This window comes from Agelaius phoeniceus, chromosome 9 (genome assembly GCF_051311805.1).
Source record: "Agelaius phoeniceus isolate bAgePho1 chromosome 9, bAgePho1.hap1, whole genome shotgun sequence".
NCBI classification, from domain to species: Eukaryota; Metazoa; Chordata; class Aves; order Passeriformes; family Icteridae; genus Agelaius; species Agelaius phoeniceus.
In genome coordinates, this window is record NC_135273.1 from 3,475,818 (window position 1) to 3,500,598 (window position 24,781).

At 44.2% G+C, this 24,781-nt stretch overlaps 1 protein-coding gene across 1 annotated transcript in view; it reads right to left on the reverse strand.

Moving 5' to 3' along the window:
* ZRANB1 (zinc finger RANBP2-type containing 1) overlaps positions 1-12,643 on the reverse strand; it is a 44,442-nt gene extending 31,799 nt beyond the window's left edge. Inside the window, exons 1-2 of the mRNA XM_054637816.2 lie at positions 12,376-12,643; positions 594-691 (exon numbers count right to left, since the gene is read on the reverse strand). The gene's annotated coding sequence lies outside the window, so the exon portion shown is untranslated. The remainder of the gene's footprint in view (positions 1-593; positions 692-12,375) is intronic.
* Between the last annotated feature and the right edge of the window lie 12,138 nt (positions 12,644-24,781).

Here is a 24,781-nt window from a genome sequence, read left to right on the forward strand (position 1 = left end):
TCTTTTTTATTTGATATTATTACAACATCTAAGGGGAGTAAAATCACTATGAAAAGGGTAAGACTTGACCTACCGGCATTTTACGTGCAGATTTCACAATTTACTAGTGCAAAAATGAGTCCTACATTTCTGAAACTCTTCAAATTTGCAATTCCTAGCAAATTCAGAATAGCCATTAAGCACTGAGAATACTGGAGAAATGACCAGTACAGCTACAGAAGCAAGTTATAAATATTAAATTATTAAAATAAAACTCAGTATGAATCCAGCAGTACAAGAAAAGGAACACAAAATCTAGGTCCTGTAACAGACCTCACAGGATTTGGAAGGACAGAGTGTATCAGGTGGGCAGTTACACAGTGAGTAAGCAGTTCTTTCAGAAAAGGAGGGTGGTGGAATTTACATAAAATACTTTCAATGTGAAAAGTTTAGAAATGTGCTTAACCAAGACTAGGTCTTGACTGGACATCACCCGTATCAATAGGGTTACATGGTGAAAATGCCACTTGAAACAAGCACAAGCTGTGTGTGTTGGCAGGCTAAGACTGTATTTTCATGCTACAAATTCAGATTTCAACCCCATTCCAACTCACTTTTTCTCTAATGAAGAGGGGATTCTGTCTTCATGCTGGCTCAGACCTTTTCTTCAGATTGCCGAATACAAAGGATGAGACTAAGCAGATAACTATTCCTGTAAACAAAATGAAAACAGACTCATTACAGGTTTCCTACTGGACCTGAGTAACCAGAAAGTTAATTATTAAATGCCACACCTATTCTAATCCCAATTTACTCAGCTAAACCCAGTCATGACCTGCTGAGGCCACAAGAGACTGGTAAAAATAAACCAATATTTATAAAAAAACCAGTGGCCACACTAGTGGTCAATCTGCTGAAGTAAAAGAAGTAGATCCAAGCAACAAGTCCACACCAAAACATCCATGAACTCTCTCACTGCAATCTGAAACTTTGGATGGGGAAGGCAGAAAAAGCTTTGTGTAGAAAGCATAATAGAGGGAAAGGGTGAGGCAGGTAGATAAAGGACAAACACAGAAACGTACACAGCATTTCCTCCCTTACCCTAGAATAGTTACCTAGCATGTAAAACTCACCAAAGTGCTGCTTTTAACAAGGCAAAACTGATTAAATACAAACTTGTCACATCACTTGACTGACACTTCTTATTTATCATATTGCTACTCTCTCAGCTAACAAAACCACTCAGAGCCCAGGAAACTAAAACTCGCAAGCTACACAACAGGATTAAATTCAAAACTAGACATATCAACCCAAAAATTAGTTAATACCTGTTCCCCAATTAGCCAGTGTTTTAGGAGTTAGTACATTCTCCACTAGAATACCTTCAGACACACCTTGCTCTATCAAGGCATAGCTGAAACTTCTATTTAAATTTGCCAGCCTTCCTCCTACTATCTGCTCCTGAGGACTCCAGCACTGAAGATGGTTTTTTTCCAAGAGCTCAAGTGATCTATTCAGCAGATCAGGTGGCTGCATGAATGAGGGGCTATCGCATGGCTGGCACAGAGGAGAGGGCAGCACGATCCTTCTCTAGAGCAATCCATATTTATGCTGCATGGAAGCTCAGGAGCAATCAGGAACACAGAAAGCTCTCTCAAAGCTCGGGTTCCACAGTACTGAACAGCCTGCAGAGCACTTCACTCCCACCTCTACATTATAAAACTGTGTCACACTGAGGAATGTGCTGAAAAGGCAATCACATTTCCTGCTGCTTCCCCTCCACCATTCCTGACAGATGTCCATGCTCATTTATAATGGGGAAAAAAGGAGTTGGATCATACCAGGTGCCTCATATCTGTGACAAAGAAGTGAAAAATGCATATATACAGGAGAATACAAAGTTAATTTGATTTTACTAAAGGTGACTTTGCAAGGAAGACTTTTTGGGAATTTTAAGGAAAAAAAGTTTCTCTACTTTGCCAAAGCATCTCCTATATGAGTACACTAGGCACTAGATTTATCTATTCCATTTGGTCAAAGCTTTTCCCTCAATTCCCAAAATAAGGTTTTTAATTACTTTCTTAATAAGCTTCTTCTCTCTAGAAACAGTAGAGGTTTTTTAGGAATTAATGTTTTGTAGTTAGAAACACAGGAGAGTTGAACAGGGTTTTCAGAACAGAGAAGGCAGGAGCACACTGCCCAGGCACCTGCCCACTGCCACCAACAGGCTGTGCCACCAAGGACCACCAAAAGTGGCTGTCCCAATACTCCAATGCTTGAGAATAATTCCTACTGGGGCAGAAGTTGGTTTGGTTGGAGTAGGTGATGCTTCCCATCAAATCCATAAACAGTCTGTGATGGGTATGTGTAACTGTGCATGGTTTCTTTCCCTGCCCTGGTTTGTAAGGCCTTAAACAAAGCAGCTCCCACTGCAGACAAATCTCAACCCACATTTGGGATGGGGCATGAAAACAAGACATCATCTGTTTTAGTGATATTGGGACTGGGAAAGGAGATTGCAGCTCCAGTTGGAAAGCAGCTGGCTGCAAAAACAATCTAAACAAGTACTGAGATACTACTCAGGAAACAAAATAGCTCAGGACATCCCACCTTACAGGAAAGCTTTCATACATATCACAAGATCAGCTTTTTAGCTGCAATTATCTTCTGTGCCACTTAAAAAGCAGGTGCTCTCAGACATAATTCTTCCAGAGGATGAGTATGTGAAGCTTTGAAAGCCTCTGAGATATGAGCTCACCACCTCTGAACACAAGGCCTCAGGTTATTATGAAGTAAAGAATATAAAAAGGCTCAACAGAGCAACACAATTTCTCTTCCTTGACAGCTCTGCCAACACCAAGTACAGGGAGGAAATTCACCATTGGGGGTTTTTATTGTGTTTTACTTGATCTGACCTCCAATTCTACCCACCATGGTAGCTCCCATAGATGGGTCTGGTGGGAGCAGAGCTGGAGGTCACAGACACCAGACCCATCCAATTTGTTCACATCAGGAACTGCAGTGACAGGGCAAGGGGAAATGGCTCCACATGGCAAGGGAGTAGGTTTAGATTAGGTATTAAGAATAATTTGTTCCCTGTGAGGGTGGGGAGGCCCTGGCAATCTGTGGAATCCAGGCTGCCCCTGGATCCCTGCAAGTGGCCAAGGGGATTGGAGCAACAGGGATAGTGGGAGGTGTCCCTAGCCATGGCAGGGGATTGGAACAAGATGAGCTTTAAGGTCCCATCCAACTCAGACCACTCTGTGATTTACTGATGATACAGCACCACCATCCAGCCACAGCAGTTTGAAGCTTGTTACATTTTTTCCCCAATTACTTCTTTGACTCTGTTTTCAAGTCAACTTGTTATTTTAGATTCCTCACAGAGGAGAAGCTGAATCACAGAGCGCCTCCTCTGACAGAGAAATAACAACACAGTGACTGTGAAGTGCAGGTGCATGCCTTTATGTCCAAAAAGCACGAGCAGACAAGAAATTAAAACCCACAAAACTTCTAACAAATTCCACTTGATCAGTTTAGACAGTGTGCTGAGTGTCTCCTGGACATATTTGTAGAGTAACTCACTACACTGAACAGAAAAATACATTAAGTTCTGTATAAAGGACAGAAAAACAAATCAAAGCCTTATCAGATCACCCTTTTACTACATGAAGTCAGTTGTAAAAGGTGACCTAGAATAACCAGATTTTTTTTTTTTTTGCTTTGCTTCAATTTTTAAGAACATTCTTCTTTATGAATGCACAGGAAAACACCAAACAGCTCACACAAATTGAGAAGAAACAAAGTTCTCAAATACCATTTTTATGACAGGATACATTATGCTCCCTCAATTTAATTATTCACTGTGTCCAGAAGTTGTTTTTCCTTTGGCTCAAACAAGGAACAACATGGAGCTCCACTTCATGAAACCATCAAGCCCTCCCTGCAAACAGGCCAGATGCTGATTTAGACCAGTCCACACCACAGATTTTTGCTGGGATGCTGCTGGCATCTGTGCTGGCTGAAACCTTACATAATTACACCCATCAAATCAGTGCTCCCACCTCCAACTCATTTGGTTCACGTCTATGGATTTTCAAATAAAACTGCTTTGTGTTTCCAGGGAAAAAGGGAGCCCAAGGTGCCAGCTTCAGCCTTCAGCAAGACCTGCAAGGCAAATCAAGAACCACCCTCCTCCCCCCCCTGCAGCTGCCTCTCACAGGCTGCTCCAAAAAGAAAGGCAGGCTGGTTTCTTTATTTTAAAAACACCAAAGCAACTTTTCAGATGAATACAATAAGCAGAAGAACCTTTTTCTGAAAGAAAGGGATCGCTAAATCTATTTATTCAGCACTTCAGGAGTATAGAAGTAAAACCTTTCACAAATCCTAGCCTTATGTTCCAAGGTGGACATTTATTGACTTTCTTCTCCTACCTTCCCAAACTTACTCTACCTTCAGCTATTTGCTCTTCTTTCTCAATAATTCAGTATAGCCCTCCACAGATCAGTATATTAAAAGCAGAAAGCTTGAACCTGGGCTTCTGTAGTTTGATGGGAACTAACAATAAGCTCCATTGTCATCTCCTCAAATTAATTTTAATAAAATTAAGAACCCTGACCCTGTCAATGGAACAAACAGATCAGATCAGCACTTAATCTGGAAGCTTTGCAGTAGTATCTATGTATTATAACAAAGAATGGAAAGATTATTGTGAAGCCACAAACATAGAAGCATTTTCTGCATTAGCCAAACACACTGAAGCAAGGAATTTAACAAACAAGCACAGTTTGCTTTGGTTGTTAGGACAGTTCTTTAAAAAGGCAACAATTCAGTCCCAAAGAGAGCAGCAAAAAGGAGAAAACACACTCTCATCTCAGCAAAAGAGCACTGGAATAATTTTCTGCAAGCTGCTCTACGAGGTGGGGTTTTACATAGGAAATGTTGATTTCCTTACAGAACAGCAGCTGGCTGTGCAGGGCCGACAGCAGGAACTGGACCCAGAGTGCAGAAACCCAGAACCCTTCTCACCAAACAGACACAAGCAGGGTAGGGAGGCTCTGCCTGCACCATCCTCCCATCCTCAGGGCTGCTCCAAACACACCTGGATCCCCTCTGCTCCCCCCAGCAGCAGCAGCAGCAGCAGGGGTGAGGCTGCTGTCTCAAGAGAAGCATCATCCAGCTCAGACTGGCACAAATCTGAATTCCATTGAATACCTAATCACATCACAACTCAATTTATGAACTACAGCAGTAATGGTGCATGAGAGAAAAAAAAACTGTAAATAGTCACACGGTTCCAATGAAAATATTTTCAATCTAGCATGTTAAGTGACTTCTAACATTTTCTTCAGTTTTGATAGTCCAGATCACCAAAAATACTCCTTTACTGCAGATTTTTAGGTATGACCTGCCTCACTACCTAAAACTTTTATAAGTGAGGAATGAGTTAAAAACCAGGAGACTTCAGCACTCACAAAGAAACAAAGTGCACAAAACACATTTCTCATAACCAAAAAAAGCAAGAAAGTAAGAATTAACTTCTGAACACATTCAGAAGTCTGTTCATTGGGTGAATTCAGATGGCTTTCATTTACATAAAATTAATAAAAAATTGTTTTCATTCTGCTTTATGGATTCATATCTCATTTCAAAGCTTCTTAAATCTACTTTATTAGGTATTTATGGTATTCAGAAAAATTACGCTGATTTTGCTTCAGCTTTCTTTTCAATATTCTATTCACACTTCCAACCCAACTGCTGACTTTTCATAAGCAGAAGAATTTATATGCAGCTTTAATGCAAAAGGATGTCCAATTTTGCTAATGCTCCATGCACTAAGAATGAAAACATCTGGGAAGTTTCTGATCTTTGGAGACATCTGAAATACAAGACTGACAATGAACTTTAGGTCTACAACTTAATGTAAACGGACATGTCTGCAAAAGCTGGAAACTCATTACAGAATTAACAGATATTTGAGAATAGTAAACATTTTCTCTTTCTGCTGTCTTTATTTTTATTTTAATGTTTATCTCTTGAAGCATTTCTGTGCTCTTAGCCACTACAGTTAACCCTCTTGTGTAATTTGCATGGTGCAAGTTTGCATTTTATTCATTACTCATCTCAAATGGGTCAAACTCCATCTAGCTCTATTACATTGGTGACTAAAAGCTAGGAAAGCCTTAACTGCTGAAAACAACCTATAAAAACCCAGTAGCAGCAGCTTGCAGTTCAGTTCTCTTTCTTTGTCAGGGTTGTTCTTTTGTTTTAAGCTCAATTAAAAGTGAATGACTGTCCAGATGAGATGTTACTACACATTAGGATGGACTAAATACGACTGCTTAGAAACCAACACCATTTGGGCAAACAAGGGTAAGCAGTTTAACAGTTACATAATGCACAGCATCTCCCACACAATACTAATCAAAACCCAAGCAAAATTACTTAAAATAATGAGCTATGATAGAAGATTTGCATAAATACAGCTAGCAGCATTTAATGAATTTGACCATGAACAGCAACAGATGAATACTGACTTAAGATCCACAGTAACAAACATACACAATAAAACAACAGAACCGTTAAAACTTCTTTTTAAAAAGACATTAGCCTTGGACAAAGTACAGAAGTTGAACAAGATGTTTCTTTATAAAAAGTGAGGTCAAACACAAAAACAGTTTATCTGTGTTTAGACTGTGCCTCAAACACCAGACCCATTTTTGTTTAGCTCTCAGCCATCCTCACACACAAGAAGGAAAAGCAGATGTCACGCTCTGACTGAAAACACACTGTGCAGTCAGACATCAAACCCCTGAAACACTTCAACCTGTCCAACAGCAGGAACACTACACCAAGACTTGTACATTTTCTTGTAATTATCCCCTGCACCTCCTGGTTACTGGCTGACCATAAATTACAGCAGGGCTCCACAGGCAGTCAGCACTGGGAGGAGGAGGAAAACCACCTGCCTCCAAAGGAAACATGGAAACACACGCTCAGCACCCACCGAGGGGTACTTGGCTCCTAATTCATGACAGCCACATTCAGACACAGCCAAGGACTGTCTTTGCTAAAAGCATTTGCTATTGGAATACACTTCAGGCAAGTCCCAGCCCCAGTGAGCCAAACAAACTACACTCATTTTATCCAGCTATTCCTAAGATGCTGGTGAGGCAGCAAAGTATCAAAAAGAGGGAAAAAGAAAAAATTAGTAGCAAAAATGCTATTATCACAGCACACAAAGTCCACTGGTGAGGATGCTGCTGCTTAACACAATGCTAAGAACTAGTGTTAAAAACCACAGGGAAAACAAATCCAAACTCCTTCTAAAGACACTGATAATCAGCTGTTTGGTTTTTTTTAATCACCTTTTTTTAACCATATGATTAGTAATCTGTTTTACATTACATTAGTAATCTGTTTTACATCTCTGAGTTAATTACTGCAGGGTACTCTGCACTCCTCGAAAGTTTCACAGAGTAGCAGTTCTAAAACAGTAATAACAGGTTCTGGAGTGGGAGTAAGTTTCTACTAAAGGCAACACTGAACAACCTTCTTTAAATAAGCCTTTTAAAAGCCATGAGGTGACATTTCTTTTTATCCCTGCACAGCTAAACAGTAATGGGGAGGTCAAAAATAAAAAAGTACCTCGTCCAGCAGCCCATCTGAGCCCTTCAGCAAGGCAAAAATGAGCTCAGCAGGCAGCCAGGAAGAGGAAGCCTCTGCAGGTAAAACCTGAAGCCACTGGCCCATCTGTCAGACGGTGTCAGTGACAAGCAAAGTCCAGGACAGAACACTCCTGACTTACCAGGGCACTGAGAACCAGGAAAACCAAAAGTAGATCATCAACACTTCTTGAACCCAGGACCTGTAGACTGAGGCTGTTCCAGGGGAGTACTGAAATAACAGCAAGGAATAAACATGCCAGCTGTCTCTACAGATCCCTGCTCAGATACTGGGAAGATGATTGGAGACTCAAGGAATACTTTCAAGCCCATTAGCCACAAGTCAAGCTCTCACAGTGCACTTACAGTCCCAACAACCACAAAAAAAGAACCTCTCATAAACCAACCATCACCAAACAAACTTCCTATTTTTGCTGGAATTATACACATTTATGAGATTTATGGCAGACATTTTTCTTTCCAGATAATCAACTGACTGCACCAAGAACCACACAGTTTTTAAATGAGTGGACCTATAAAAGTGTGGGTAAATTCAAAGTCACAAAAAGATTACTGATCAAAACAGTTCTAATACACTGAAAAACAGAAAACAACCTACACACACACAAAAAAAAAACCCCAAACAAACAAAAAACAGCACTCAAGTTTCTTTTTCCTTCCAGAGTCACAGAAATCATGGCTCTAACAGTTTTCTTTAGCTCAGGAACCCCAACTCCTGAATATGTAGAAGTTCCCAAGAAAACAAACGTACCTTACCAAAGTTTCTTAATGCCCACAAACTCCTCAGTAACCCCAACTTTCTGTGTTTTATTAAAAACAGCTTCTCAGGACCGGATGCTAAATCAAACTGAAGTCAAAGAACCCCATGGAGGATTCTGAAACCTTAAAAGTCATGGCAAACAGAACCCAAATAAAACAGCACAGGGCAGGAGGGAGGCCAAGAGGAGGCTGCAGCCTCCTTGCTCACCAGTCCCAGCTCCAGACACAAGTCCTACTTCCACAGCCCCATTTCCACGTGCCAAAGCAGACACAAGTCCAATCCTTCCAGCCCCACATGCCCTGCACAGCAGGTTACACGTCCATTTTCACTCTGTGCCTTGTTCTCAGCACTTCAGGGATTTTCAGCTCAGTTCTGAACTGAAAAGATCTTAAATCCTGTGTCATCTCCAGTATTTTTCTTAGTAGTAAAAACAGTCCTTAATTTAAAATTTGCAAGCCATTCTCAGAAAAATAAAATCCAACTTAGTAGACCATAATAAAAAAAAACAAACAAAAAACAACAACAACAAACCACGCAGTAGTATCCTTGTCTTAAGAACAAGCAGAACAGATTACATCAAGACAAACCCAAATAACCAAAGGGAAAAATGCCAACTTCAGTACATCTCCTGTACAGTAGAAAATGCAAAAGGGCTGCAAATGTGGCTGCTTCCTAGGCAAGATGCTCTGCACATAGCAGTCACCACCAATGCTTCCACTGTATTACCTGCCCATGTTCCTTGTAAAAAAATCTACTCTTCCTTCTGCTTTCCAGGGACTCCATATCAGCCCCTCTTGAAGACAGTTCCCTCCTCAAACTTCACTGCCCTCATTCCCTGCTCCATCCCTTCCATACCTCCCCTCTCCCTGGTCTACACCAAAGTGAGTTTCTGCATCAATGGGATATCAGCAGAGGAAAGAAAGTTGTTTTGAAAAATGCCAGGTGGACACAACTCCAGTTTGAGTACAGAGCTCCTGAGCACCTGCCTATGCCACGAAAGAAGGAAATACAAAATCCTAAATATTATTATAGATTAACACACTCTTAGTATGACAGTTGTTCTTTTAAAGCATGTTGACTGGTAGACCCCAAAGTGGTAATTATTAATCTTGCATGTCAAGAAAGCTCCAAAAAAAAATTAACTACACAGAGCATCTGCTCCAGCCACCAATGACGTAAAAATTAGCATAGTCACAATCCCATGCAAGATGAAGCAATGACAGCTATGCAAGAAATGCTATGAAAGTACCAGCAAAGCGTCTGGATCCCAAATGCTTGAAATCTTAATTTGAAGACAAAAGTTTTAAGGTGTAATAAATTCCATTCAACTGACATGACAAAGTTACAATTATCTATGTTACTAAACTGATTTTACCAAGCTATTCCATCTGACAAGGGAAATGGCAAACTCTCCATCAGCTGTGTTGAAAAAAATTATCTTTTCAACTCTGCCTTGTTTCCCTCCTCACACACAGTACTATTTAAAAAAAATAAATTAAGAACTCTCTTACAGCTAAGCCAGCCATTTTCAGCTGCCAAACTAAAGTTTAGTTCCATTTTAGTACCAGGAGACTGTGGATCATAATTCATCTAGTTAAACTGAGGATTACTTGTTGACATCAATTTTGAACAGCCCAAAATAACCCAGTCTTCAAATTTTGGGGGGAGGAAAGGGCATGAGATTATGAAGAGAACTGGCAGTGGCAGTTTAAATGCTTTGCTGTGATTAGCAGAGAGCACATCACGACAAGGAATGTATTGATCTGTGCTAGAACTGATATGGCAAAGAGAAGCTGGAAAGAGAAACATCAACACCCAAGTTAAGGCCACATGAAGGAGCCAGTAAATCTCACTTTAAAGAGCCTGAGAGAACATTTGATTATTTGATTGACTGTATTAAAAATAACCTCCCATTCAATCAGTAAAGTATTTCCTACTTACACTTCTGGCTTATTTACAGATCCTTCTTGCAAAGGGCAGCAAAGATGGGTGGGAACTCCTGTCCCCGAGGAATTTACAGGTCAAACAACATACAATGAGAACGGCCACACACAAAGCTAAAAATGTCCCCTTGACCCATTCTGAGCTGGAATTAGTCCCCAATTAAAGTCACGCTCCTGTGATGAACCCCGTTGATGCTTTTGTGCCACTCAGCATTCCAATTACATTAATATTTGTAATTATACTTCTGAGAGAATGCTAATAGACACAGCTCCTGAGGAACAGATGACAGTGTCACCCCCACCTGCCTGCCCTTGCTTAAGCTGCAGAAGGAAAGTAAAGGTAGCAATTTCTTTTTCCTTCAAAAGAACTACAGCACATAATTAGAGTTTCACAAATCCCACGAAATGCAACGCATCCCAAGGCTTTATTCTCTTTGAACGCTGTGACAGACTTAAACCAGAGGTGATCCTTCACATATGACATGCCAGCCTCCACATGCTGAAACACCAACTCAGCTTGGCCTTCGGAGGGAGGCCAGCAAAAGAGTTCCAGAACACCTCCTGCTGCTCACCTGCCTCCCCCTGCCTGAGTAACAACTGAAAAAGGGGGGGAAAAATAAATAAGCCTCACAAATCTCTTCTGTGAGACCGATAAGCAGATGGAAAAACAAAACTGATTACAACAGATCTCTCCTGAACTACTGTTAAAAGGTTCTGCTAACAACAGAGCAAGCTCTAAGAAGAGAACGAGGGAGTTACTACACAGAAGACATCTCACCTTTCAATTTTTTCCCCAACAAACGCATCAAAGCACTAAACTCACATGCCAGCTCCACCACTTGTGACACCGCAGGCAGCTGGTGAGCAGAGACTGTTCAAGCACAGCACAAAGCCCGTCAAACAACGTTTGTTTACTACACCAACCCCCAAGAATTCCAGAAAAAGTTGTCATTATTGCCATGGCTGAAAGTCACCGTGGCAGCAGAAAGTTCTCAGCAGCCGGGCTGTGCCAGCCGTGCAGGACACCCGGATCCATCTTCCCCATCATTTCTGCCACCCGCTGCTCCCGAGGGAGCGGAGACTGCCGTGGGGACAGGCTGATCCCGTCACTCCCAAGGAAGGACTCACAGACACATCCGAAGGACTCACAGACACATCCATGACCTCCGCAGACAAGTTTATCTTATCCTGCCAGGAAGCTGCTGCAGTCTGGGACGGTGAAGGCAGACAGGGAGGCGCTGGCAGCGTGGATATTACCAAGGTCTGCCTCACTCCTTTATCCAACTTTCCTAATTTTTGTTTGGACTTCGGTTCCCAAAGAACGAGCTCGATTTTGAAATACTTCTCTCGCTGTACTTTACTTCTGATAAAGCATCGACAATAGGTGATCACAGAATGAATCACGGAGTGGTTTGGGCTGGAAGGGACCCTTAAAGATCATCTTGTTCCAACCCCCTGCCATGGGCACGGACACCTTCCACTATCCCAGGGTGCTCCAAGCCCTGTCCAACCTGGTCTTGGGACACTTCCAAGGATGGGATAGGCAATACCATGGAAGTTCTGCTACCCAAAATCCGCAGACACAACCCATCATTCCCATCACCTACTCCAGCACCGCGTGCAGATCCACACAGGCACATCCGACCACCAACAGAATCAAAGCAGGAGGGTGGGAAGAAGTGGGAGGGAGGCAGCACAGGCATGATCTCACCAGGCACACTAAGGCACCACAGCCCGGGGTCCGGAGCAGCAGCCACGGGAGAAAAAAATCCGAGTTTCCTGCCTTTGTACGGAGGCTGTGCCAGCCTGCCTGCCCTCAGCAAGCCGTTCTAAGCGGGACACCGACCGCAGCGGGATCCGGGGCCGCGCCGGAGGCGCCTCCTCACAACCCCCCCGACCCCGCAGCGGGTCCCCGCTCGGCTCCGGCTCAGCTCGCTCCCGTTCCCCCCGCGCCCCCCCCGTCCTGCAGCGCTGCCCGAGGAGGGCAGTGAGAGCACAGGGGCTTTACCTCTCCGCCGGGATCCGTCCCTCAGTCCCTCAGGAACACGCTCGGAGCACTGGGAGCCGCCTGCGCCCCGCGCCGCCCCCCCCCCCTCCCGCGCTCCCCCCCCCGCTCACGACATGGTCTCTCCCGAGGCGCCGGGGCTGCCGCGGCCGCGGGCGCTCCCACTCGGCGCGGCGGGGGGGAGGGAGGCTCTGCCCGCGCTCCTCTAATGGCGGCGGCCGGAGCGGCCCAAAGCAAAATAAACCCCCGCACGGCCGAGCAGCACGTCAGCGCGGCCTGCCGCCCTGCGCGTCGCCCATTGGCTGGGCCCCCTCCTGCCTTCCGCCAATCGGCGGGCGGCTCTTTGCGCAGAGCGGTGATGTCATCGGTCCCGCGGGGTGCCGCGCGCAGGGAGGGCGCCAGGGGGCGCCTCCCGTGCCGGCCCCTCAGGGCGGGACCCGCGGGACCCTCGGGGCTGTTCCGGGCTGTTCCCGGCTATTCCGGGCTGTCCCTGCCCGGCTCTCGGGACCCCCGGCACCCCGCCACCTTCCCCGAGCCAAACATGCGCCTGGATTGCCGGAGGTGACGCGCAGAGCGTTGTGGAGACGAGAGTATCCTCCGCCGTGGTACGGGGTGTATGGACATCGCAGGTTCCTGAGGGAGTAATCCCTCAAAAAAACCTCCTTGTGATGGCACATGGCCAGGCAGCAGCGGTTTGTGGATCACTGAGTCACTGAGGTTGGAAAAGCCCTCTCAGAACATCCAGTCCAGCCTTGTCCCCAGCGCAGAGCCCTGAGTGCCACATCCAGCCCTTCCTTGCACACCTCCAGGGATGGGCACTCCAAACCTCCCTGGGCAGCCCCTTCAATGTCTAACCACCCCTGCTGTGAAGAAATTCCTCCTAATGTCCAACCTGAACCTCCCCTGGCTGCAGCTTAAGGCCCTGCCCTCTGTTTCTTATCAGCACTCGGGAAATATTTTGCTATGGAACAACTGAAGGAATTAATGGGAATCCAGAATCCACCAGGTGTCATGGTCAGGTTGATATGGTGGTGTTGGGTCATAGGTCCGACTTGGTCTCAAAGGGTTTTTTTTCAATCTAAATTGATTCTGTGAAATAAAATTTAAACATTTCCTCTGCATGTTGATTCCAGCTGTTCCTGACTCGAGAAGCGAATGTGTGGAATTGGAGTTCAGGGTGTCACCCTGCCCAAAAGGACTCAGCAGCCCCGCAGAGCAAAGCCCATTTATCTTCTGAGAAGAAAAGACCAGCAACAACAGCTCTGCCAGCCCTTGGGTTCAGTCCTTGTGCTGGCTGTGCAATATTTTTTTTTGCTTTCCGCTCAAAAATTGCGAGACTGCATCTTCCTTAAGCTGCCCTTGTAGGCTCACTGACAGAAAATGTGTATTTCTCCACATCCTTGCTTTTCCCTCATGGGTTTTACATCATTTGATACATGATTTTTTTCCCCCCACTGCAGTTACTACTTTTTATTTCAGGCTTTCTCAGATGTTTTAGCGCTTTCTTATTTCCATGGTTTCATTCCCCATTCCCAGACTCTGTTAGACAATGCCTCAGGCTTGGTGTTGCATTGAGAAACTCATCCTGGACCAGCTGGATCCATCCCTTCTCCCTCAGTCAGCACAAAAGAAAAGCACCTGAGATGTTCCAGCAGAGCAGTGCTAGAGAAAATCCCTTTGTCCAGCAAGCAAACAACCAGGACTGGAGTCAGGACAAGTAAAATGTAATTACTTATGGAGACTGAAATAGAAATTTGTCTTCATTTGCAATTAAATTAGTTCCCTATAAACATTGAGAAGTCTTGCAGGGGGAGGGTAATGTGATTTCTCTCTCCCAGACTAATTATTTACTAAATTCTCTTTCTGACTCCACTATCCAAGTTGGTGCATTTCTCAAAACTGTTAAAAAAGGGGGGACAACTTCCTTTTTATTTTTTTTTTAATAAGACTTGGATAAGTCATGTAAAATAAATATTCCTTGTCTTAAGGAATACCATCTCTGTGCTTAGAAATCATCCAGAAAATGAAAATGTATCCCTAGATGTTCTTGGCATCTAGGCAAGGTGATGGAAGAGCTGTTGGGGTAAATTCTGAATGCTGCCCCCAATGTGCAACAATGGAAATTTCCAGAAATAATTGTTATAGATTAGACTGCATAAAAAATATGAAAATACAAGGAATATCTTAGAACCATTGACTCACAGAGGGGCTTGGATTGGAAAAAAGTTCTGACCAACCGAAAAAAGAATAATTCCAAAGAATTCTATGATTCTAGGAGATTTTAATCTCTGCACAGTTGGTCTGCAGAACAGAAGCATTCTGAGTTGTGAAAGAAGTCCCTGGATAATATTCGAAGGAGAACATGTGGTCAAATTGAATTTGAAAATATTTACCAGAGCAAAAGCAAATCCTGGGCTGCATCTCCCAATTACCTGAGGTTTTTGATGCTGGTGACTTTATTGTCAGGCCGTGTCTTTGGCTTTAGCTCAAAAAGCTGCTGGTGTCTCCTTCCAGGTTTACCTTGCAGGAGTTTGCCATTTGTTCTAGACTTAAACAATAAAATACAAGAGGAATGACCTTTCAGCAGTTTAGAACATTGATATTTACACATATAATTTATCCAAGAAGAGCTTTCAGACTTCTAATTTGGAGTCACATCAAAATCTACATGACTTGATAGTCCAGTCCTCAATAGATTTGGTATTTGATCATATTTTCTTTTTTTAAATGTCAGGAAGATAATTCTATTTTTGTTAGAGGTAGCAGAAGTTGTAAGCAAGTACTAATTTTCTATATCCCACCCAAAATTTTCATTTTCTTTCACCAGTTTAAGGAGAAATTTTAACTCCCTAGGAAGGAATTTGGAACAGTCATACTCATTTGACAGCTGAAGCTGTTATTTTGGGAACCTTCCTTTGCAGAGCTGGATTTGCTCAGGCCTTGCAGCTCGTGTGCTTTCACACAGAGTTGTACAACTGCCCCTTGTGCCTCACAACAAACCCACGGCAGAACCATGAGATAAAAATATCATTTGCACATATATGTGTTCCAGCTTTCTCTTTCCCCCACTTTTCAAACATCATAAATCCCTGTTCTTGTAACTCCCCACCTTCCTTAGCCATCCTAGCTCCAATCTCCTTTCTCCTTGTTCCCCCAGAACCAGAACTGATAGTAAATCTCCTTGTCAGAGCCCACAGATTTGGTAAAACCCGAGCAGTGAGCACAAATGCTGTGATTTTGCCGGATTATCCAGCTCAGAGCCCCGCTGGTTGCTGTCCTCGCCAGCCTGGAGCTGCCCCTGGAACCCTTTGTGCCTGCAAGGTGTGAGCCTTGCAGGCAGCCAGCGAGGCAGATGGCTGGGAACTTCCCTTCCTTTCCCACAAACAATTTATAAATTTAGGATTTTTTTTGGCACAACCCTGAGTTGCAGTTTGCCGCTGTCTCCCGTGAAACCCTTTGAGAGCTTTGCCTTACAAGATGCCCTGATTTTTTTCAGTCCTGATGCTCGCTGTTAGTAAAAGGCCTTTCCCTCAACCCTGCCTGACGTTTCTGTTCTGATTCACCCTGTTTATACCAGAGCAAATGATACCCAAAGCTATAATTAGAAGGCAAGCTTTGAAACATTCCACAGGAGCACATTTGTTGCGTGTAGTAGCAGGGGAGCCTCAGCGACACAAAATTGTGCTTCAGGTAAGCAAAAAAAAAAAAAAAGACAAAAACCTAATTATTTTCTGCTGGCATGGAGTGTTTTTGTGCTGCAGCAGAATTACCTCAGCTTGAGTGCAAAGATTACATCTAGTTAGTGATGTCTAAGTGCAGATCTTGCTCTTATGTAATTCTCTTTACCCTGGTAACTCCTTGCTCTCAGGCAGGGTGCCGGCTCCCATCAGGAGATTCATCCTCAGCTTATCCAGCAATACGTGCTCACCAGATTGTTATTCCTCACTAGCTGAACCTTGGATATGCAGAGCTCCCTACTCAACCAGCTCCTCAGATCCTGCTCTTGCTGTTGCTTTATCCTGTGTTTTCAGGAGCAAGGAAGATTAGCAACACTTAGATAAAGGGCAAGGAATAGAAATGCACAAAAATCCAAAGGAAGCACAGGTTTTGGATTGAGAACAGGATGTTTTCAATGGTTCACTGATTTGTTACCAGTTTTCCATCCTCTGAGTCAGCCTGAGCCTTTACATCCAGTAAATCCCATCTTTGGGCTGCTTTTCTCAATTCCATTTGAATCAAAAGTATTCAACTCTAGCTAGATCATGATCCCCCCTATCCAGGCAAGGATGAAGTCAGAGGAGGCTCAATCACAGAACCATAGAATGCCTTGGGTTGGAAGAGACGTGAAAGAACCTCTATGGAGCCAGCAAGAGACCCCTCACAGCTCTCCAAGTGTGGGGGTGATTGTTTTGGGGACAAAACAGCCAGCAAAGATAGAGAACAAATAAACCTAGCTTGGAAAAACTGGGCAGAAATGTCTCTGAAGGCTGCACCTTGAAATGTATTTCAGTAGCAAAAAGAAAAATGTTCCAAGTAGTGAGCACTTACATTGAAAGCTTCCACGTTCTCACATTTTTCTTGTTTCCTCTCTAGTTCCACGTGGAGCAGAGGAAGGGGATGAAGGAGTAAATCCATTGGGATGGGGCTGTCCAGCTGAATGCTTTGAGCCCTGTGATGGAGGAACCTTGGAAGCTTTCCTCAGCTGGGCAGACCTTGTGTAGGTGAAGGGGTCTGGCCAACAGAGAGGCAGCTCACGTGGAGAGCAGCGGGAAGCTGGGATGGTGGCCGTGCTCCAGCCCCCAGGGAGGATCTGGAGACTCCAGGAGGCTGCAGGAGCTGCCTGGCCCAGATGGTGAGCACAGCGTGGCTGCTCCTGCTCCCAGCACCATCAGCAGGGCTGGCACAGCTCAGGAATGCAGGGGGAGGACAGACAGGAGGAAAAGAGAGAGGGACCGAGAAAAATGTGAGACAGGGTGGGAAAGGGGAAAGAAAAATAGAACAGGAAAATGCAAAGACCTCTTTAGATGTGCTCTGAAAGCCATCAGGGACTGCAGTGACAAGTCACAACTCTGAAAGGATGCAGCAGGCTGAGTCCCTTCAGGGGCATGTAAGACATTTGTGAGGACTCGAGACAAAAATCCATTTTAAAAATGGACTGAAATGCACAAACTTACTGCTGTATAGAAATGTCAGGCCTAAGGAGCCTGGATGGCTCTGCACAATGGCCACTGTTTCTCTCACCATCACCACTGACACATTTAATTACCACAAAGCCCAGACCCCTCCAAAATGCTTCTGGCAGCAGCAAATGAGGTGTGGGTTCAGCATAACACTGACTCCTCCAACACTGCCAGCTGGGGCTGGAGGAGATGAAAATACCACACTATGCTGCCACAGGTCTTGATACTGGGTTAGGCAACCCCCTCCTCTGACTCCTGGCTTTTGTCAGCCCCCTGATGGCACCAGCCCTCCCCAAACATTGTATAAAAGCCAGGGATGCTAAACCCAGTGGCAGTGGAGCTGAGAGGCAGAATCTCAGACAATTTTCTGCTTTAGGAGAGGCCAGCCCTTCTCCTGTGCAGCAAGGCAGTGTTATCAGGTGGCTTTAACATGGCCCAAAGTTGAGCCAAAGCTGTTAGAGGTTGGCAAAAGTGAGAATGGGATTTATCATAAATAAGGCTGTCCAGGAGCACACGAGGCAGCAGAGAAGGGACATTCTGTGTCTGGTTTGCAGAACACAGTGCATCATGCCCAGCATAATCAGCACCAGCTAATCAGATTATTTGATGAGCCAGAGGGAGCAAAATCTATCTTTGAGTTGACGTAATCCACCAATAGACTGCTTAAGGATTCTGGATATTTTCATTCTGGGTCTCAGAAGCCTTTCTCTTACCTATTTATTGAAACTTATCCTTTTTATGAACAAATCTAGGATTAAACACAGACAGCTCAAATTGAAACCAGAACACAAACCAGTAAGAGTGAGATTCCAACAGAGCAGTGCCAATTACCACACTACTGGCTCAGCAGGATGGTGAAAGAATATCAGGGATACTTTAGAGCCATTAGTGGAGACCTTGGATGGTAACTGAGGAAGATAAAGAATACACAAGTCTGGAATTAAAATGGGGAAAAGACATTTTTTCTGGAACACCGTGAAATGTTGGATGAGATTTTTATTTAAATTAGACCTAGCCTGATCCATAAATTCTTATCACATTAACGTGATTTAATATATTTTAGAGGTATGTTCTGTAAAAATTTGTACCTTCTCTTAGCCTTCTTCTTCACTAATAGGCAGTTTCAAAAACTGCATAAAAAGTAGCTTTCCATCTTATTGCTAATTTAATCTTGCAGAAAGCTGTCTAGCAGGGTACGTCATAATGCTTTGCCTTATTTACAGATACAATGAGGGGAACAGAAAAATAAATCATTTTCAAAGCAGATTACTTTTCTGGAAGGACAGTTCTTTGATTGCTTTTATTCCTAAATGTAAAAAAAAATAATTTAGTAATTATAGCTTGAGCAACTATTGTTTACTTGTATCAGGCCTCACAAAAGCTGCTGTGCCTGCCTTTCTTGTATGTTGTGTTAAAAGAATGGGTAGAAACAGAATAAAATAATTGTAAGAGAACATTTCCTGGCATCCCTGTCTCCCTCCCACTGCACAAAGAGATGCTGGAGCAAAGCTGAGACATTTATTGAGCAGCAGGAGGTCATTAGCTTGTTGTCAGTCCTCTCTCCATTGACAGCTTGACATGGCTGGCTGGTAGGTAAGCTGCATTATAAACAGGCTTTTTGTAGCACACATTGCTGCTTTCATATGAAAAGTATGTTTGCTGTCTCCCAAATAATCCTTGCCACCCTGAGACATTACAGATTTTGTGTTTCAGGAACGTGTTGCTTCAGTTTTCCAACCACATGTCTCAGCTGCATCTGCGTTTCTCTTGCCTAAGCCCTTTGAAGAAAGTTTAAGCTTCAAAAGCTCCCACTTGTATGAGACAGCAGCTCTGGAGCTGCCCATGTCCAGGCACAGCTGTAAATTTACAGGGCTCTAACACCAAAGGACAATTCAGAGCATCTCAGGGTGTGTACAGCTGAAATTGCCTAAATATCACAAGGACTTGGACCTCCCACAGAAATGAGAGTGAGGAGCGAGGTCAGAGAGTTTGGGAGGATATTTACCTGAGGAGTAAACCACTGCTGCCCTAAGCCAGCCAGCTCCATCTGCAATCATTCTCTGTCCATCTCATTGCTGCCCAAACACCACAGCAGCACACTGACTGAGCTTTGCACAATGCAATTCAGCTTAATCAATAAAACCAATTTTACAAAATTATGCAAAATGTTGAGCTGCTGCTGGAATAATTGGAAATTGGTGAAGCTGCTCGGTCTCAGGAAGGTCACTTTCCTTCACTGGCTGTGGAATCTTTGAAATCCTTGGCCAGAAGGGATTCATGTCCTTTTTTCCTGGACATGGCTCTCACATATCCCAGTTTCTCCAAGTCTTCCCATGGTTTCTCCTTCTGCCAAGTCAACTTTTACAGTCAAGAGGCCTGGGCAAGCACCCAAGGCCTGAGGAAAAAGTCCAGATTTGGCCCATTGCCCACATTTCACTGGTATAGAAACATCACATTACATTGGTTATATCAGGAATATTGATTACTCAGCTGATCATAGAATCACAGAATGGTTTGGGTTGGAAGGCACTTTAAAGCTCATTTGTTCCAGCCCCCTGCCATGGGCAGGGACACCTTCCACTGGACCAGGATGCTCCAAGCCCCATCCAGCCTGATGTAGATGGGAGTCCAGGCTACCCATGTCAGAAGCAGAGGCTGTTCAGATGAAGGGGGCTGATCACCTGCATCAAATTAGGGAGCTCTTTTCTCAAATGGAGCCCAGACCTGTTTGGATTGGAGCTTTCCAACCGCTGTGCTGAAGAAACAGAAGTTCTGCCATTTCATTTGGTTGCTGTTTCTCTTATCCTGCCATCCTGGCTTTGAATTTTCACTCTCTTATTCCAAGCACACATCTTGCCTGATTTGCTCCATCTTCAAGAGTTTTCCCAGTGTCCTCAGGCACTCAGGGAAGAGGCCAAGTGAGCTGGGCTTCCCCCAGAGCACACAGCTCCAAAGCTGAGCTGTGTTCATTTCTTGGCTGTCTTCCTCTCACATCAGAGAATATTCCAAATAAGGCCTCGCTGGTGTTGCTCAGAATCAAAATAGCTGCTTCTTATTTAGGTTTGATAACCCCTGGAGAAAAGTCCCTTGGACTTTGGCTTCCCCTCAGAGCTGCTGACTGCCCCAGCATATGGTCCTGTTAGATCTTCTCAGTTAAACACTGTTACATCACACTTCTGTCAGCTGTCAGTATTTTCATGTTTTTCTTGGAATGTTTGCTTCCTGTCCTAGACCTTCTGCCTCTAGAGTCAAGTGGTTCAGTTAGAATCTGAGGGTTTATTTTCAAAGCAAATTTCTAATCCTCAATGCAGCACAGAAAAGCATAAAATATCGACTAAGTGTAAACAAAGGGGTCAGAAACTAAAAGCAGAGACCAAAAGAGAACCACAAATATCAGTTCCTCAAACTCATTAGTTAAAAATATAATTCCAGTGTTTTGGAACAAAACAAACCAGGTGGTTAGGTTTTTCCCTGCAGTTTTTGACTGCCAGTTCCAGAGTGCAGAAGGCATTTCTGTTGATCCAGTGCTGGATCAATATCCCAGCTCAGTGCAAAGGGATGAGTAGATTTGCTCTCACCAGCAGCTCACTCAGGCTGAGTCCTTACATCTAATACTGATCATGGGCTTCCTGAAACACTCCAGGAAAAATAAGGAATATTAGCATCTGTGTTCTGGCTGACATTTTGGGTAGATATGCCTTGTTTAGCTGGTTTTCCTCGTCTAACAGATTTCCCACATAATCTTTTTCTTTCCATACCCTCAGGCATTGCACTGGGATTCCTGGCTGCTGTAGCCCATCCCAGAAGCTCCTGTACAATATTTTTCTGTACTTGCAGGTGTTGCTTGCAGATTTACAGGGCTTTGGAGTTGGGTGTGTATCAGAGAATGCCACAGAATCCCAGAGGAGCAGGCAGGAAGGGACCTCAAGGACCCTCTGGTCCAGCTTTTCTTGGCCAAAGCACAGTCTAGACAAAATCTGGTCAGATCAGGGCCTTGTACCTTTGGGTGTGAACCCTCCAAGGGTGGAGATCCCACTGATGGCTTCTCTGAGCCTTGTTCCAGGGTCTGACTGACACTGATTATTCTTTTCCTGATAAGCAGTCTGAGCTTGCACTAATTGTCTCAAAACATGCACACTCTGCCTCCTTTCAAACCCAAATGAAGTTTAATTGAGCTGGTTTTCCTTGAGAGATAATGTGACTGGAGAGCATGAAGTCCCAAATGTAGTGAGACTGCGTGAAACAAAAGAGATTATGGATTAGAAACACAAACCATTAACCTAGAACACCAAGAACAGTTTTGGCTTCTTTTTCTGCCAGCCAAATACTGGAAGGGCCACGAAAAAAAAATCATTTAATTGATATTTCTCGTCCAAGTTTATAGCTAGAGCTGATTAAAAGCCTCTATTTCTTTCCTGCTTCAATTTTCAAAGTTCTAAAATACTTAATTCTACAAAAGAGGTAATGAAAGTAATGACAACTCCATAAGGAAAACTTGCCAGAAAAAGAAAAAATGTTACTCAAAACAAAAATTATCACAGAATTTGGAGCTTTTGTAATTTATCCAGGAACTCTGAAACTTGCTCTCCAAAGCTCTGTGGGATCTCCTAAAGCCTCTGGTGTCCAAGCCAGGGAGCAAAGCTGGAGGTGGACCCTGAAGTGATGGGGGTGCCTCCAGAAATGGGAGCGTCCCCAGAAACACACTCCACCAGCTCCAGCACCTCCTGGTCATCCTGGCAGCGCTTCTGGGGTAGCTCAGAATCCTGCTGGAGCTCCTGAGCTCGTGCCAACCAGCCTGGATTCAACACACCAGCATTTACCACAGCCTCTCTGGTTTTGGAAGCTTGCAGGCAGCAGCATTTCCCATCTGCAAGGAAGAGTTTCACTTCCCACCCAGCATCCACCTCTCCTGTGGTGAGCCCTTGCCTGGGAGCTGCTCTGAGCTGTCCTTTCTTCTGGAGGCAGGGAGAAAGCAGCACCTGCAGCTCAGCACACCTGAGCACGTCCCAGAGCATTTCTGCATCTGAACTAGGCTAAACAAGTTACCTCCCAGGCACCCTGACCCTTCTGGGGAGTACAAACATCCTAGTCCACACTGCACTCACATTATGGAGACCTGATGTAGTGCTGATGTTTTGAGATGCACATGCAAGCTGCTTCTCACAAGGTCAGCCCCAGCAGAGACAAGGAATTTTTCATTATTAGCGTGAAGACCTTGAGTTTTGAAAAATGCTCTTGCCTTTCATCATCATCTGCATGCTGGATTTTTCCATCTTCCTTGCATTAAATGGTCACTAGAAGAGGCTGGAATTTATGCAGCACTCCTGGCAGTTGTCTCAGGGGTTCTGTGCAATGAACCACCTTCATTTTAAAAGCTCCTTTTAAATAAATGGTCTCAAAAACACTGTACACTTTTAAAAGTGAACAGACAAGGGAGCTTACATGGTATGGAGGGAAACCTGTATTTGGTGATAAATTAAAACATTCAGCCACAAAAATGATGATGGCTAAGAGAAGATGAAGAAAGAAAAGGTAAAACAATGTTAAAGGAAGATATTTTGCTATTTAGACACATTCTCTCTCTCTCCTTGTGTAGAAAATATTTTAAAGGTGAGTCCTGACGCTGTTTGTCCTCAAGTGTTAATACCAGGTGCTTAGACAGGAAAATGATGTTGATCTGCCAGTCACTAATTGCCCTTGGGTGCTCTGTTTTTCTCCATGGCCCTGACAACTCTTCCCACACCAGAGGGAATATTTAGCTCCCATCTTCCTGTGGAGCAGCAATTTCCCTATTTCCATAGCTTAAACCTTCCCCACCGAGCAGCTGCAGTGTCTGCTTGAACTGTGGAGTATTTATTTTGTGGAGGTTTTCCTAAGTCCTGATCAAATTAGTTTGAGAGAAAAGATACCTACAATGTCCTAAAGAACAGCTGTTCCTGACAAATCCACCCCAGGAAACATTTTGTCTGTTTATCCTGTGAATTGGCAGAACATGGGCTGCTGTATCCTGAAATATTCTATCATCTCCCACTAAATAAATAGGGAACTGAACAGTTCCTAGCTACAGATCACAAATGGAAGTGGGAGGAAAGTAAACATCCAGTTTAGCTCTCACCTCAGTGCATTGCTGGCTCCAGCTCACCTGAAAATTCTCCATAATATCCATAGGAAAAGAGGCATGTACCTTGTGGGGCTTTTCTTTTACTGGACATCAATTTCTCTGAAGTGCTCACATCCTTCCTGTCTAAACTGATACATTCTACATGGATAGAGACATCTGTAAAAAAGGGAATTATTTTCCAACCTCTGTCTGGCCGGGGGCCAAAGGAAGCTGTGTGATGTTCAATCTTACATTCATACAGTGTGGCATGAAAAATAAATGTACAGGGGAACTCTAACGGGCTCAATCAGCCACCCCTGAGGCTGCTTTTCAATACTTTAACATGCACATCTTTCCCTTCCATTAAAAAAATACAAATATATGTATATATGTTTTATTTTAACACGGTGACCTTGAGGGATTGTGAGTTTGGGGTTTAGAGGCTTTTCTTCCCTCTAGGATTTCTAATGATTTCTAATGGCAGCAGGGATTCCTGACTCCTGCATGCCCGATTTTAGCTGCAGGCAGGGCAGCAAGGACAGGCTGTGCTCTGTCAATCTGGTAATGAACAGTAATGACAGACTCTAAGCTGTCATAAGAGGATATGACCAAGCCTTGTTTGGGAATGGAGAACTCAGCCCTGGCTGGTGACAGCCAGGATGGCCTCAGGGAAGGCACCTGCCCACAACAAAGAACTTTTTGCCCACTCACAAATAAAAATGACCCCCCCACATGATGCTCCCAGCTTCCATCCCCTGCCCAGCCTCCTGTCTCTCTCCTGTTCCAGAACAGGTGGTCAGTTCTGGGTTTGTTTTATTTTGTCCTAAGCACCATGTTAGTTCTGTGTTCCCACTAGACCACAGCTTGTGGGGGAGAATTTTAACTCTGGTGAGGTTTCCCACCCTTGCAGATTCCCAGCTGGAGATTGCAGCAGCCTTTGTGCAAGCACTGGGGCTGCCACAGGCTGTGGGATTTTGGGGAAGCAGTGGGGATGTACCAGCCCTGCAGGAGGAGCTTCCCTGCCCTGGGGCCAGGCTGAGCCCCTTCCCTGAGCAGCAGGGCAAGCAGCATTCCCATTTTTGTCCAGGAAGTCACACTAATTACAGAGCTATTGCTTTCCTCATTTAAG